This window comes from Chiloscyllium plagiosum, unplaced genomic scaffold (genome assembly GCF_037043375.1).
Source record: "Chiloscyllium plagiosum isolate Xiang-an unplaced genomic scaffold, Cpla_swu_hap1 HiC_scaffold_47, whole genome shotgun sequence".
NCBI classification, from domain to species: domain Eukaryota; kingdom Metazoa; phylum Chordata; class Chondrichthyes; order Orectolobiformes; family Hemiscylliidae; genus Chiloscyllium; species Chiloscyllium plagiosum.
The window spans coordinates 28,402,032-28,419,011 of NW_028270185.1; positions in this window are offsets into that span (position 1 = coordinate 28,402,032).

The following is a 16,980-nucleotide window of genomic DNA, read 5'->3' on the forward strand; positions in this document are numbered from 1 at the left end:
AGCAGTGAGATGCCTCACCTCCCAACCCCCCCATCTGCACCTTTTCCTCGCTCCTATCAGTTACCATGAAGGATTACTGGATCTGAAACATTAACTCTGCTTTAACTCAACAGAATCTGCCAAACCTGCTGAGTTTCTCAAGCGATTTCTCTTTTCATTCACATTCACATCCAGACGACATTCCCAGGGTGGGACCACAATTCCTCGAGATGGACAGACTTTCTAACCAATCAGAGTGGGATGGAGAACCAAGGCCCGCCCTGAGGACTCTCACGGTGTCAAGATTAGAATGGTGCTGGAAAAGCACAGCAGGTCAGGCAGCATCCGAGGAGCAGGAAAATCGACCTTTCGAGCAGGAGCCCTTCGTCAGGAATGAGGCTGGGAGCCTCGGGGGTGGAGAAATAAATGGAAGAGGGGTGGGTAGCTGAGAGTGTAATCGGTGGATGGAGGTGAGGATAAAGGTGATAGGTCAGAGAGAAGGGTGGAGCAGGTAGGTGGGAAGGAAGATTGACAGGTGGGACAGATCATGGGGACAGTGCTGACTGAAAGGTTGGAACTGGGGTAAAGTTTGGGGAGGGGAAATAGAAACCAGTTCCACCAGAGAAGACACCAGATGGCCTCCTTCTTTAAAGACCGTGATGTCCCCTCCCGCGTGGTTAAAAATGCCCTCCAATGTATTTCAGCCATGTCCTGCACCTCTGCCCTCAACATTAGACATCCATGGCTGATGAAGGAACTCAGAAAAAGAGAGAGCCTATAAAGTGGCCGAGAGCACGGGGAAATCAGAAGATTGGGAAGACTACAAAAACAAACAGGATAACAAAGAGAAAAATAAGGAAGGAGAGGATCAAATATGAAGGTAAGCTAGCCAGTAATATTAGAAATGTGAATGAAAGTTTCTTTCAATACATAAGAAACAAATGAGAGGCAAAATTAGAGATCGGGCTGCTCCAAATTGATGCAGGAAGGCGAGTGCTGGGAGATAAGGAAATAGCTGAACAATCTAACAAATACTTTGTGTCAGTCTTCACAGTGGAAGACATGAGTAATATCCCAACAATAGTCAAAGGGGCAGAGTTGAGTATGGTAGCCATTGCAAAAGAGAAAATACTTGAAAAGCTAAAAGGTCTAAAAACTGATAAATCTCCTGGCTCGGATGGGCTACATCCTCGAGTTCTGAGGGAGGTGGCTGAAGAAATAGTGGAGGCATTGGTTATAATCTTTCAAAAATCACTGGAGTCAGAGAAAGTCCCAGGTGAATGGAAAATCGCTGTTGTAACCCCCTTGTTCAAGAAAGGATCAAGACAAAAGATCGAAAATTATAAATGATTAGCCTAACCATGGTTGTAGGTAAAATTCTAGAATCCATCGTTAAGGATGAGATTTCTAAATTCTTGAATGTGCAGTATCGATTAGAATAAGTCAGCATGGATTTAGTAAGGGGAGGTCATGCCTGACAAACCTGTTAGAATTCTTTGAAGAGGTAACAAGCAGGTTAGACCAGGGAAACCCAGTGGATGTTATCTGCCTAGACTTCCAAAAGACCTTTAATAAGGTACCTCACAGGAGGCTGCTGAGTAAGGTGAGGGCCCATGGTGTTCCAGGTGAGCTACTGGTATGAATTGAGGATTGACTGTCTGACAGAAGGCAGAGAGTTGGGATAAAAGGTTCTTTTTCAGAATGGCAATTGGTGACAAGTGGTGTCCCCAGGGTTCAGTGTTGGGGCTGTAGCTGTTCACTTCCTACACAAATGATCCGGACAAAGAGATTGGGGGCATTCTGGTGAAGTATGCCGATGATATGAAGTTAGGTGGACAGGCAGGTAGTTCTGAGGAGGTGGGGAGGCTACAGAAAGATTTAGACAGTTTAGGTGAATGGTCCAAGAAATGGCTGATGAAATTCAATCTGAGCAAATGTGAGGTCTTGCACTTTGGGAAAAAGAACACAGGCATGGACTATTTTCTAAACAGTGAGAAAATTCATAAAGCCGAAGTACAAAGGGATCTGAGAGTGCTAGTGCAGGATTCTCTAAAGGTTGACTTGCAGGTTGAGTCCGTGGTTAAAAAAGTATGTAATGTTGTCATTTATCTCAAGAGGGTTGGAATGTAAAAGCAGTGATGTGTTACTGAGACTTTATAAAGCTCTGGTTAGGCCTGATTTAGAATACTGTGTCCAGGTTTGGGCCCCACACCTCAGGAAGGACATACTGACACTGCAGCGTGTCCAGTGGAGATTCACACAGATAATCCCTGGAATGGTAGGCCTAATGTACGATGAATGGGTGAGGATTCTCGTATTGTATTCATTAGCATTTAGAAGGTTGAAGGGAGATCTAATGGAAACTTACAAAATAATGCACGGCTTAGAAAGGGTGGATGCTGGGAAATTGTTTCTGTCAGGCAGGGATACTAGGACTCATGGGCACCGCCTTAAAATTAGAGAGGGTCAATTTAGAATGGAAATGAGGAGACATTTCTTCAGCCAGAGAGTGATGGGCCAGTGGAATTCATTGCCACGGAGCACAGTGGAGGCCGGGACGTTAAATGTCTTCAAGACAGAGACTGATAAATTGTTAATTTTGCAGGGAATTAGGGATACAGGGAGTGTGCGGGTAAGTGGCGTTGAAATGCCCATCAGCCATGATTGAATGGTGGAGTGGCCTCGATGAGCCGAATGGTCTTACTTCCACTCCTACTTCTTATGGTTAGATTAGATTACTTACAGTGTGGAAACAGGCCCTTCGGCCCAACAAGTCTACACTGACCCGCCGAAGCGCAATCCACCCAGACCCATTCCCCTACATTTACCCCTGCCCCGAACACTACGGGCAATTTAGCAAGGCCAATTCACCTAACCTGCACATTTTTGGACTGTGGGAGGAAACCGGAGCACCCGGAGGAAACCCACGCAGACACGGGGAGAATGTGAAAACTTCACACATTCAGTCACCTGAGGCGGGAATTGAACCCAGGTCTCTGGCGCTGTGAGGCAGCAGTGCTAACCACCGTGTCACCGTGCTGCCCATAAACATTATAACATTACAGTCTCCTCTGGACTGGGAGGAAGTGTCAGGAGACTGGAGGGTTGCCAGCATTACAGCTTTGTTTTAAAAAGGGTTGAAAACCTAAGGCTAATGCTGGCGATTACAACCTTGTCAGTTTAACTATGGGGAACAATTATTTGGGATAAAGTCATATGGAAAAAATATGGGATGGTTAGGAAAAGTCATGAGGAAATTGTGCACATCTGCCATTTCTAGTTACTGAGTTTTACAGCATAGAAACAGGCCGTTTAATCCATATCCCTCCATACCTATCCCATTCACGTACCTGCCCAAATGTTTCTCAAATAATGAAATTGCCCTCACTTCCACCACGACCTCTGACAGCTCCTTCCTGACACCATCCTCGGTGTGAAAAAAAATTGCCCCGCTGGATCCTTTAGTATCTCTCCCCCTCTCACCTTATACTTATGCTGTCTAGTTTTAGACTCCCCAACCGTGAGGAAAAGCAGTTGGCTATCTACCTTATCTGTGCCTCTCATTTTATAGACCTCTATAAGGGGACCCCTCCTTCTCCGACACCCCAAGGAAAAGTTTGAGCTTATCCAGTCTTTCTGTATAACTCAAACTTTCCAGTGCAGGTCGCATCCTCGTAAATCTTTTCTGCACTCTTTCTAGTTTAATAATATCCTTTCTATAGCAGGGTGACCAGAACTGCATGGAGTACTCCAAATGTGGCCTCACCAATGTCTTGTACAGCTGCAACAAAACGCCCCAATCCCTGTATTCAGTGTTCTGACCAATGAAAGCTAGCATGTCGAAAGCCTTCTTTACCACCCTGTCTACCTGTGACTCCTTTCAAGGAACTATGAACCTGTATCCCCAGATCTTGTTGTTGTATAGCGCTCCCCAGAGGCCCATGACTGTAACTCCTGCCCCGGTTTGCCCTACCAAGATGCATTATCTTGCACCTGTCTAAATTAAACTCCATCTGCCATTCCTCGGCCCAGTGGATCAGTTCATCAAGATCTCGCTGTATTCCCAGATAACATTCTTTACCATTCACTAAACCATCGATATTGGTCGTATTCACAAATTGGTTAACCATTCCTACTAAATTCACATCCAAATCATTTAAATAAATGATGAATAACAGTGGACACACAACCTCCACCACCATCTGTCAAACCAATTTTGGATCCAGTTGGCTAGCTCCTGAATCGCAGGAGCTTTAACCTTACTCAACAATCTACCAGGTGGTACCTTGTCAAAAGCCTCACTAAAGTCCACATAGACAACATCTCCTACATTGCCCTCATCTACTTTCTTGATCACCTCTTTGAAAACTCAGTGAAATTCATGAGACACGATTTCCTATGCAAAAAGCTATGCTGACTATCCCAGACTATCGTTGCCTTTCCAAATACCTTCAATCCTGTCTCTCAGAATCCCCTGTAGCAACTTACACAGATGATAAGCTCAATAGTGGAAAGTTCCCACGCATTTCCCTGCAACCTTTCTTAAATAATAGTACAACATTAGTAACTCTTCAATCTGCGGGCATTCCATTCCTGGCAGTCGATGATACAAATATCTCCACCAGGGACCTCTCAGTATCCTCCCTAGCCTCTCACAGTCCAGGAAGACATTTCATCAGGTCCTGGGGATTGAACCTTAATTCATGTTAAGACTTCAAGCACCTATTCTTCTGTACTTTGGACTGTCTTTAAGACATCACAATTTATTTCACCAAATTCCCTCACATCCATGCCTTTCTCAACAGTAAATACTGACAAGACATATTCATTTAGGATCTCATCCATCTCTTGTGGCTCTAGCAGGTCTCCCAACCTCCAGTTCCGATCATCTCTACGCCAGGAGAGATCCCAATGATCCAAGTACCTGAATACCTGCCCCATCTCTCAAGCCACGCACTCATCAGCCAAATCCTCCTATTCCTACTCCCGCTTCCACATGGCACCGGAAGTAGTCCGGAAATTACTGCCCTCGAGGTCCCACATTTTAACCTTCTGCCTGACTCCCTACTATCACTGTTCAGGACCTAATCCCTTTTCCTACCCATGCAGTTGTTACCAATATGTACAATGACTGCTCACACTCCCCTTAAGAATTTCATGCAACCACTCAGGGATGTCCCTGACCCTGGCACCAGGAAGGCAACACACCACTTTGGTGTCCCGATTGCTGCCACAGAAACATTTGTTTTTAACTGTCCGTAACCGTTACAGGCATCTAGAAATATTCTTGACTGCGGAAAAATAGTTGTCACCACAGCCTTCTCACGTGACCTGATCAATCATTAAACTTTTTCCTTTGCATGTAACCTGCCCTCAAAGTTGAAAGATTGAAGCCAGTTTGTGTAAACTTTGTTCGGGACTTGCAATGATAGATCGTAAACTGATGGCTTCCTATCAACAAGTATAATTACAAATCAATAAAAACTAGTGCTTATCAGATTGAGTCACCCTTGGTAATTGTAATCGGAGTCTCAACTTTGACCAGAGAGTGGGACAAATTGACTGTAAGGACGGGAAGAAGACTCTCAATCAGTGGCCTTTGGTTAGGCTGTGTGGTTAACATGATACTGTATACATCCAATTGTGTCACTTTGCACAGTGCTCGTTATGAGGTAGGAACAAAATCAATGAAGCATGGCTCTAAACACCACCATTCCAGTAAAACTCTACTTGTCCCACTAATTTGAGTAAAAAACAACAGCTTGAGGTATCAGTCTGACTACTGCGTCGCTTTGTTTCGAAATAAGAATAAATGTGAGTGTTATCTATTTCGGGTATTTTCACAGACGGTCAGACTTGTCCTCTGCTCTTTGCAGCCTCCTTCCTAAGCAAGTTGTCAGAAAAAGCTCAGCAGAGAAGATGGAAAATTGATCACATTAATTTCCCAAGCCAGATATTGATGTGGTTGAATCTGCAGCTATTACCAGAGTCTCAGTGTTAAATGGAAGGATATTTGATAGTGACTGAAACAAACAGAAATTGCTAGAAAAGCTCAGCAGGTCTGGCAACAACTGTGCAGAGAAATCAGAGTTAACGGTTCGGGTCTAGTGATCCTCCCTCAGAATGTTTCACACTGTATAAGGGATCCTTTTGAAATTATTGTAACAAAGAAAAGTAGAGAATAGTTCTGAGGACAGGTCACTGAATCCCAAACATTATCTGATTTCGCTCCACAGAAGTGACCAGGCCTACTGAGCTTTTCCAGCAATTTCTGTTTTTGTTTCTGATTTCCAGCATCCCTAGTTCTTTCAATTTTTATTTGATAGTGACGACTTCATACAACTATAAACATGACTGCACTTGGAGCATACATTGCCACGGCACTTCTATTTGCCATTAAGCCAAACAAAACCCAATTCCTAAGCTGCTATACCTAATCTTTTGTCATCCCTAAACACGATCCTGTATGAGTATCCTTTCACATTGTTGTGGTTCTGTTCGCCGAGCTGGGAATTTGTGTTGCAGACGTTTCGTCCCCTGTCTAGGTGACATCCTCAGTGCTTGGGAGCCTCCTGTGAAGCGCTTCTGTGATCTTTCCTCTGGCATTTGTAGTGGTTTGAATCTGCCGCTTCCGGTTGTCAGATCCAGCTGTCCGCTGCAGTGGTCGGTATATTGGGTCCAGGTCAATGTGCATATTGATTGAATCTGTGGATGAGTGCCATGTCTCTAGGAATTCCCTGGCTGTTCTCGGTTTGGCTTGTCCTATAATAATAGTGTTGTCCGAGTTGAATTCATGTTGCTTGTCATCTGCGTTTGGCTACTAAGGATAGCTGGTCGTGTCGTTTCGTGGCTAGTTGGTGTTCATGGATGCGGATCATTAGCTGTCTATGTAGTGTACAAAATCCCATGCAAGGAATGCACAAAATACTACATAGGACAAACAGGAAGACAGCTATTATAGGACAAGCCAAACAGAGAACAGCCAGGGAATTCCTAGAGGCATGGCACTCATCCACAGATTCAATCAATAAGCACATCGACCTGGACCCAATATACCGACCACTGCAGTGGACAGCTGGAACTGACAACCGGAAGCGGCAGATTCAAACCACTACAAATGCCGGAGGAAACACCACAGAAGCGCTTCACAGGAGGCTCCCAAGCACTGAGGATGTCACCTAGACATGGGACGAAACATCTGCAACACAAATTCCCAGCTCGACGAACACAACCACAACAACGAGCATCCGAGCTATAAATCTTCTCACAGACTTTGAAATCCTTTCACATTATTGTAACGAATAGAAGTAAAGAACATTTATTTTGCACAGAGGCAGTATTGTTGTATTGTGGTTCTTGAACTAATAGGATGAAAGCTCCAGACAGTGTACCAATTCTGCTGTGTTGGCTGATTCAATTTGAAATCTATGAAATCACGTGGAATACAGTGGCAGTGAATGTAACAGCTATTTTCATCAAAGCTGATTATTTTTTCAGCAACTTACATTTGGGAAGAAAATCTGCCATCCCTTTTTTTTATTTCGCAGACCCACGGTGTGATTGACTGGTAAATACTCTCTGCCATGCTTCGCAAGCCTGCTGAGGTCAAGAGGTGGGCAAATTGACAACAGTTTCACTGACAACCCAATAAACATTAAAATGAAAGGAAACATAGGAACAGGAATAGGCCGATCAACCCCTCAAGACTCTTCTGCCATTCAATGCGATCACGGCTGATCTGTGGCCTAACCCCATTTACTTGCTTTTGACGCAGATCCCTTAATATCTCTGCTTAACAAAAAGTTATCAACCTCAGATTTGAAATTAGAACTGATACAGCATCCATAGCTATTTGTGGAAGAGGATATTAAATATCTACCTGCCTTATGCATAGATGTGCTTCCTAACACCTTTTGTCCTACACACAGACTATATCACCTAGTTCTCGAATCAGTGAAAAGAGTTGATCCCTACCTACCCTGTCTTTTCCTGTTAATATCCCAAAGGGTTTGATCAGATTATCGCTTAAACTTCTAAATTTATAAAGAGACATCACATGAAATGTCTGTGACCTCTGGGTTGTTAGTTGAGGAACAGAACTCAGCTCAAAATTCTTCTAATCTTGCAGTCATAGAATTATACAGCACAGAAACAGACCTTTGGGTTCAACTTGTCCATGCCGCCCAGCTTTCCCAAACTGAACTAGCAGTGGTGTGATGTTTTCTGGCTCCTGTAATGGAGTTTCAAATTTCCACCAGAGAATGTCGCAGATGATGAGTGACTTTCCATTATTATTATGCAACAAGCATCCACCTGGAGCAGGTCTTGGGAGCAGGATCCCATATGTTTCTGCCTTGGACGCAAAAGCACCATCCTAAAAATGGGCATTTCAAATTCTGAGCAACAGGGCACCAATAAATGATGGTTGAAAACTAACCATTCTGTTCATTTTACGTTCCGCAAAGCAACTTGTTCAGAAATATTATTGCGTACCTCTGGAGCAGGCAAGACTTGGACTCTGGCCACCTGACTCAGAGATGGGGACATTACCACTGCACAATATGCCTCTGAAGGCACATTACGCTTAGTAACATTGCACCTCACCCTTTAAGTACTTGTGAAAAATTTGGATTGCTACTCCCAATATTCAACACGGGAGCAAAATTGGGCTCTTGCGATACTTCTACCTCTGGCCCAGGAGCCCTGGGTTCAAGACCCTGCTTCTCTAAAGATGGGTCTGAACAGATTGATTGAAATATTTAGAGACTCTTTTGGCTGGGTTTTTGTATTCATTCACAGGAGAAAGGCTTTGCTGGCTCAGGAAGCATTTAATTCACATCCCTAATTGCCCAGAGGCCAGTTGTGATTGAGTCACATTAGCTAGGTGGTCTGGAGTCACATGTAGGTAAGGATGGCAGTTTCCTTCCCTAAAGAACATCAGTGAACCAGGAGGGCTTTTCCCAAAAGTCAACAATAGATTCACGGTCATTGTGAGACTCTTCATTCCTGATTTTGTACAGAATGCAAACTCCACCAGCTGCCACGGTGGAATTTGAACTTGGGGACCAGGCTCATTACCAGCATCCCTGGTTAACAGTTTAGTGACAATACCACTAGGCCATTGCTTCCCCTAGCCCAGAGGCCTCTGTTTAAAACCCATCTACTTCAGAGCTGTGCCACAACGCATCTGAATGCGAGTTTAAGAAGCATCCATAAGTACAAAATTAATTTATCCTACAAGTTAATTTTGGGTGAGTGTTGTGAAGATGTGGGGTGTACTGTACCTTTAAGAGAGTTAAAAGCTACAGAACTACCTGACAGAAAAAAAAGATAATGTAACGTGCCCCAGCTACTGGTGTAGCTATGGTAGCTGGTTGCCAGGAAACGACAAACAGAATCGAATTAGGCCAATCAGTTTAAATTATACCCCAAAAAATACCAAACTCCAATCCAGTTTGAATTTGGTATATTGACAATCTTAAAATGATATACCCCTAAAGCACTGGATTGTAAGACCAGGGAAATTTGAACAGTTGGGAGGAGCATCTTCTCAACTGCAACAGCATCTGCACACTGCCCAGCAAAATAGCTCTCTTCAAAGGTCCCCTTATCGATCAGTAACCTGTGACGCAATATCCCCAAGGAGACTGAAAGAAGACTGAAATACAGAGAAGAACAAAAGCTGTCTGGTTTTGAGATAAGAAGTTTTGGGGTTTTTTTGTAAATCTTAATCAGGGGTGTTTTAATCGGACTAGTATTGTATGTGCAAGGTTTGTGAAGGTTTGTAGCTCAGGTTGAGGTTTAGGGTGTAAGTTTGCTCGCTGAGCTGTAGGTTTGATATCCAAACGTTGCATTACCTGGCTAGGTAACATCATCAGTGGTGACCTCCAAGTGAAGCGAAGCTGTTGTCTCCTGCTTTCTATTTATATGTTTGTCCTGGATGGGGTTCCTGGCATTTGTGGTGATGTCATTTCCTGTTCTTTCTCTGAGGGGTTGATAGATGGTATCTAGATCTATGTGTTTGTTTATGGCGTTGTGGTTGGAGTGCCAGGCTTCTAGGAATTCTCTGGCATGTCTTTGCTTAGCCTGTCCCAGGATAGATGTGTTGTCCCAGTCGAATTGGTGGTTTTTTTCATCCGTGTGTAGGGCTACGAGGGAGAGAGGGTCATGTCTTTTTGTGACTAGCTGGTGTTCGTGTATCCTGGTGGCTAACTTTCTTCCTGTTTGTCCTACGTAGTGTTTGTGGCAGTCCTTGCATGGAATTTTGGAGATGATGTTGGTTTTGTCCATGGGTTGTACTGGGTCTTTTAAGTTTGTTAGTTTTTGTTTGAGAGTGTTGGTGGGTTTGTGTGCTACTAGGATTCCGAAGGGTCTTAGTAGTCTGGCTGTCATTTCTGAAACTTCTTTGATGTATGGTAAGGTGGTTAGGGTTTCTGGCTGTGTTTGGTCTGCTTGTCGTGGTTTGTTCTTGAGGAATCTGCGGACTGTATTTTTTGAGTATCTGTTCTTCTCGAATACGTTGTATAGGTAGTTCTCCTCTGTTTTCCAAAGTTCGTCTGTGCTGCAGTGTGTGGCGACTCGTTGGAATAGTGTTCTGATACAGTTTCGTTTGTGTGTGTTGGGATGGTTGCTGGTGTAGTTAAGTATTTGGTCAGTGTTTGTCGGTTTTCTGTATACGCAGGTTTGTAGTTCTCTGTTGTCCTTTCTTTTGACTGTGACGTCCAGGAATGCGAGTTTGTTGTTGGTTTCTTTCTCCTTGGTGAACTTTATTCCTGTGAGGGTGTTGTTGATGATGTTAAATGTCTCTTCTATCTTGTTTCGTTTTGTGATGACAAAGGTGTCATCTGTGTAGCGGACCCAGATTTTTGGTTTGATGGTCGGTAGGGCTGTTTGTTGTAGTCTTTGCATTACCGCTTCCGCTATGAATCCTGATAGCGGAGATCCCATGGGTGTGCCGTTGGTTTGTTTGTAGATTATGTTGTTGAAGGTGAAGTGGGTGGTGAGGCACACGTCCACTAGCTTCATGATGTTTTCGTTGGTAATGTGATTGGATGGTGGTTGGGGTGTGTGAGATGGTCTCTTCTAAAAGTGTGGTAAGTGTTTCCTTTGCCAGGTCGATGTTGATGGAGGTGAACAGTATTGTATATTGTATTGTCTGTATCCTTTTATTTCCTGCCAATCATGTCTGTCAAAATGCCAATTGCTATAATGTCTGCTTCGACCACTTCCTCTGAAAGCGCATTCCAGGCACATTGAGTCAGTCATATTGTCATACAGCACGGAAACAGACCCTTCAGTCCAACCCGTCCATGCCGAGCATAATCCCAAACTAAACTAGTCCCACCTGTCTGCTCCTGGCCTTCAACTCTCCAAACCTTTCCTATTCATGTACTTCTCTCATCTCTTTCTAAACATTGTAATTACACCCACATCCACTACTTCCTCAGGAAGTTCCCTCTGTGGAAAAAGAAATTGCCCCTCCCACCTCCTTTAATCATTCCCCCTTTACCCTTAAATCAATGTCCGCTAGTAATTGAGATTTCTATCCTGGGGGAAAAAAAACTGCATTCTATCCATGCCTTTCATAATTTTGTAAATCTCTATCAGGCTGCCTTTCAGCCTCTGGTGTTCAAGTAAAAACCAATCTTGTCCAATCTCCTTCACAGATAATACCTCCCAAACCAGATAAAATCCTGGAGAACATTTTCTATACCCTCTCCAATGCTCTCACATGTTTCTGGTCATGATGCAATGACCAGAACTGTACACAATATTCCAAATGCGACCTTGCTAATGCTCTGCAACATGGCTTGCCAATTTTTATACTCTGTGTCCTAAACAATGAAGGCAAGCATGCCATATGCCTTCTAGACTACCTCATCCACTGACATTGTCCCTTTCTGGGAACTGTGGCCCTGTATGCTTCAAGCCCCTGTACTTTAATGCTTCTAAGGGTTCTGCCAATTACTGTGTAACTTCCCTTATGCATTGGACCTTCCAAATGTATCAGCTCATATTTTTCCAGATTAAAGTCCATCTGCCATTTCTTCACCCAAATCTCCAGATTATCTATAACCCTGCTGTATCCTCTGGCAATCCTCCACATTATCCATAGCTCCCTCAATGTTTGTGTTATCGGCAAACTTACTGATCAGACGATGGACATTCTCCTCCAAATTATTTATAAACAAATGAGGGGTCTCAATACTGATCCCTGTGCAACAATACTGGTCATATGGCCATATGACTTCACCCCCAGTATCCGCTTACCATGACAGACCTTGACAAAGGCCTTGCTAAAATCCTGTGAGACAATATCTGCCACTCTGCTCTCTTCAGGGATCTTTGCCACTTCCTCAAAAATCTCAATCAAGTTTGTGAGACATGACCTTCTCCACACAAAGCCTTGCTGCCTGTCACTAATTAGTCCTTTTTTTTTTCAAACGTGAGTCAATCCTGGCCCATCTCCAAGATCTCTTGGCTTGGCGGTATAGAGTCATGGAGTTGTACAGCAAGGAAACAGGCCCTTCAGTCCAACCCATCCATACTGACCAGATATGCTAAATTACCACTGAGATAAGGTTCACTGCATTTCCCATATTATCCGTGTTGCCCTTCTGAAACAAGGGAACAACACTGGCTATTCTCCAGTCCTCTTGGATCTCTCCTGTAACTAAAGAGGATTTAAAGATTTTGTACAAGGACCCAGAAATTTCCTCCCTAGAATAGCCACCATCAGCTCCTGGGAACTTGTAACCTCATGGATTTTTGAAAAGCCCAATACTTCCTTCTTTTTTTATATAGACATGCCCTAGAATTATCAACATACCCTTGTCTAGATTCACCATGTCCATTTCTTTTGAATACACATGCAAATTATTCACTAAGGTCCTCACCCACATCCTCTGGCTTCATGCAGAAATTTCCTTCTTTGTCCTCAACTGGACCTGGCTTTTCCCTCACCCGCACCAACCAACCAACCAACCCAACCGCCCCGTGGCTGAACACCTTAACTCCCTCTCCCACTCCGCCAAGGCCATGCAAGTCCTTGGCCTCCTCCATCGCCAGACCATGGCAACACGATGCCTGGAGGAAGAGCGCCTCATCTTTCGCCTAGGAGCCCTCCAACCACAAGGGATGAATGCAGATTTTTCCAGCTTTCTCATTTCCCCTCCCCCACCTTACCTCAGTCCCAACCCTCGGACTCAGCACCGCCTTCTTGACCTGCAATCTTCTTCCCGACCTCTCCGCCTCTGCCCCCACCCCCTCTCCAGCCTATCACCCTCACCTTAACCTCCTTCCACCTATCGCATTCCCTCCTCCCTCCCCCAAGTCCCTCCTCCCTACCTTTTATCTTAGCCTGCTTGGCACACCCTTCTTATTCCTGAAGAAGGGCTTATGCCCGAAACGTCGATTCTCCTGTTCCTTGGATGCTGCCTGACTTGCTGCGCTTTTCCAGCAACACATTTTTCAGCTTTGGCCAATATCCCTCTAAACCCTTCCAATACACGTACCTATCCAGATGCCTTTTAAATGTTGTAATTGTCCCAGCCTCCATCCCTTCCAATGGCAGTTCATTCCAGACATGCACCACCCTGTGTGTGAAAGCGTTGCCCCTTCGGTCCCTTTTATACCTTTCCTCTCTCATCTTAAACCTATGCCTTCTGACATTGGACTCTCATACCCTGGGAAAAAGACATTGACTATTCACCCTATACATGTACCTTATGATTTCATAAAACTCTATAAAATCACCCCTCAGCCTCCAATGCTAGAGGGAAAATAGCTTCCGTTTATTCAGCTTCTCCCTGTAGCTCAAAGCCTCCAACCCTAACAACATCCTTGTAAATCTTTACTGCACCCCTTGAAGTTTCACAAGATATTGAGAGAGACCAGAATTGCACACAGTATTCCAAAAGTAGCTTAACCAATTGTCATCCAAAGCACTTGAATCTAGCCATCATTATCCTTCACTTTCACAGGAAACGTTGGCCTGGAATTCACTAGCCTTTAAAAGAGTCTCATATTATCAGCAAACAGCTACTCCCATCTATATGCTCCAGTTTGTGACTAATATCGCCATCGCTAGCTTCTCCCAATTTTGCCAGGAACCACTTTTATCCTCATCATAAGTAATGTATAACTTGCAGAATTATGGTCAGTGTTCCCAAAATGTTCTTCCACTGAAACTTTGATCACGTGACTGGGCTCATTCCTTAATACCGGGTCAAGTATTTCCCTTCCTCAATTGGACTGGAGACATATTGCTTCAAGAAATCCTCTTGGACTCAACTAACACATTCTACCCCCACCCACACAAAAGCCCCTTTCCTTAAGAGAGTCCTTGTCAATTTCTAGAATGTTAAAATCACACATCACCACAAACCTGGTGTTGTCACATTTTTCCATTGACTCTCCATGGATATGTTCCTCTGTCTCCCACTGGCTGTTGGGAAGCCTGTAATACAAGGTTTGCAGCCCTCTTATTCCTGAGCTCTACCCATATGACCTCACTGGATAAGCCCTCCAAGATGTCCTCCCTCAGTAAACCTGTGATATTCTCCCTAATCAATAATCCTCAACATCTTTTACATCCCTCTCTATTTTGCATGATAAAATATAGAACATTAAGCTACCATTCTTTTCCTTCTTTGAACCCAAGTAATAGCTACAATGTCATAGTTATATGCATGAATCCAAGCCCTAAGTTCATCTGTTTAATGTGTCATAATCCTTGCATTAGAACAAATTCACTTCAGATCGCCAGTCCTGCAGTGTTCAGTAACCTCTTCCTGTTTGTTCTTCTACTTCATTGAAAGTGCGCTGCTGGAAAAGAACAGCAGGTCAGGCAGCATCCGAAGAGCAGGAGACTCGATGTTTCAGGCAAAAGCCCTCCATCAAGAATCAGGCTTGTAGTTCAGGGGGGCTGAGAGATAAATGGGAGGGGTGTGGGGCTGGGGAGAGTGGGAGAATATGATAAGTAGGTGAAGGTGGGGGGGTGGGGGAAGGTGATAGTCTGAGAGGAGGATGGAGCAGATAGGTGAAAAGGAAGATGGACAGATCAGGAGGGCGGTGCCGAGTTGGAGGGTTGAGACTGTGAGAATGTGCAGGGGAGGGGAAATGAGGAAACTGGTGAAATCCACATTGATCCCAAGTACACCTCCCCCCCACCTCTATCCAAGGCCCCAAAGGATTCTTCCACATCTGACAGAGATTTACCTGTACTTCCACACACGTCATCGACTGTATCCGTTGCACCTGATGTGGTCTCCTTGACATTGGGGAGACAGGACGCCAACTTGCGGATTGTTTCAGAGAATATCTCTGGGACACCAGCGCCAACCAACCCCATCCCCCCGAACACTTTAACTCCCCCTCTCACTCCACCAAGGACAAGCAGGTCCTGGGCCTCCTCCATCACCAAACACAAACCACCTGACACCTGGAGGAAGAACACCTCATCTTCCACTTTGGGACCCTGCAACCACACAGGAGCAATATGGATTTCACCAGTTTCCTCATTTCCTCTCCCTCCACCTTATCCCAGTCCCATGCTTCCAACTCAGCACCACCCTCTTGACCTGTCCATTTTCCTTCCCACCTATCCACTCCACCCTATCACCTTTCCCTGCCACTTTCACCTACCTAACAAATTTCCAGTTACATTTCCCCCCAGCCCCAGCCTTCTCCCATTGATCTCTCAAACCCCTGGCCCACAAGCCCCATTCCTGATAAAGAGCTTATGACTGAAACGTTGACTCTCTTACTCTTCAGATGCTACCTGACCTGCTGTGCTTTTCCAGCACCACAGTCGACTCTGATCTCCAGCATCTGCAGTCTTCCCTTTCTCCCACCTGCTTTAAACACCTACCGAGTGACACCAGCAAACCTCCCTGCCAGGATATTGGTGCCTCTCCAATTTGCGTTAAATCCTTCCTTCTTGTTGAGGTCCCAATCGCCCTGGAGGATATTCCAACAATCCACATATTGGAAGCCATCCATCTGACAGCCTTTTAGCAATGTTTTTCACTGCACTGTCTTCCTATTCCTCGCCTCACTGGCACATGGAGTAATCCCGAGATGTGAACCCCAGAGGGGTTGCCTATGTTATTCATACCAACCTGTACCACACTCTTTGGCTACTCAGAGTCATAGAGATGTACAGCATGGAAACAGATCCTTTGGTCCAACTCATCTATACCAACCAGATATCCTAACCTAATCTAGTCCCACTTGCCAGCACCTTGGTCCATATCCCTCTGAACCCTTCTTATTCATGTACCCATTCCAGATGCATTTTAAATGCTGTAGTTGTACCAGACTCCACCACTTCCTCTGGTAGCTCATTCCATACAAGCACCACCCTCTGTGTGAAAACGCTACCCCTTAGGTCCCTTTTTTTTAATCTTTCCCCTCTCACCCTAAACCTATGCCCTCTAGTTCCAGACTCCCCCACCCCAGGGAAAATACTTTGTCGATTGATCCCATCCATGCCCCTTCATGATTTTATAAACTTCTATAAGATCACCCCTCAGCCTCCGACACTCCAGTGAAAACAGCCCCAGCCTGTTAGCCTCTCCCTATAGCTCAAATCCTCCAACCCTGGCAACATTCCTGCAAATCATTTCTGAAATGTTTCAAGTTTCACAAATCCTTCCTACAGGAGGGAGACCAGAATTGCACACGATATTCCAAAAGTGGCCTAACCAATGTCCTGTACATCTTCAACTCATCGTTCCTTTTGACAATGTTCTATGCCCACTCACAGACATCCTTGACCCTGGAACAAGGGAGGCCATTCACCATCCTGGTCCCTTTTGCAGCCACAGAAATGCCTATGGAGACCGCTATTAGTACTGGTTTTCTGCACTTTGATCCTGCCTGTTGAACAACAGTGCCAGCTGTGGTAGCACTGTTCTGGCAGCTGCTGCTGTTATCCCCGATCGGACCCTACCCACCACTCCACTCCTCTCCTCTCAATATCCAAAACAGGATACATGT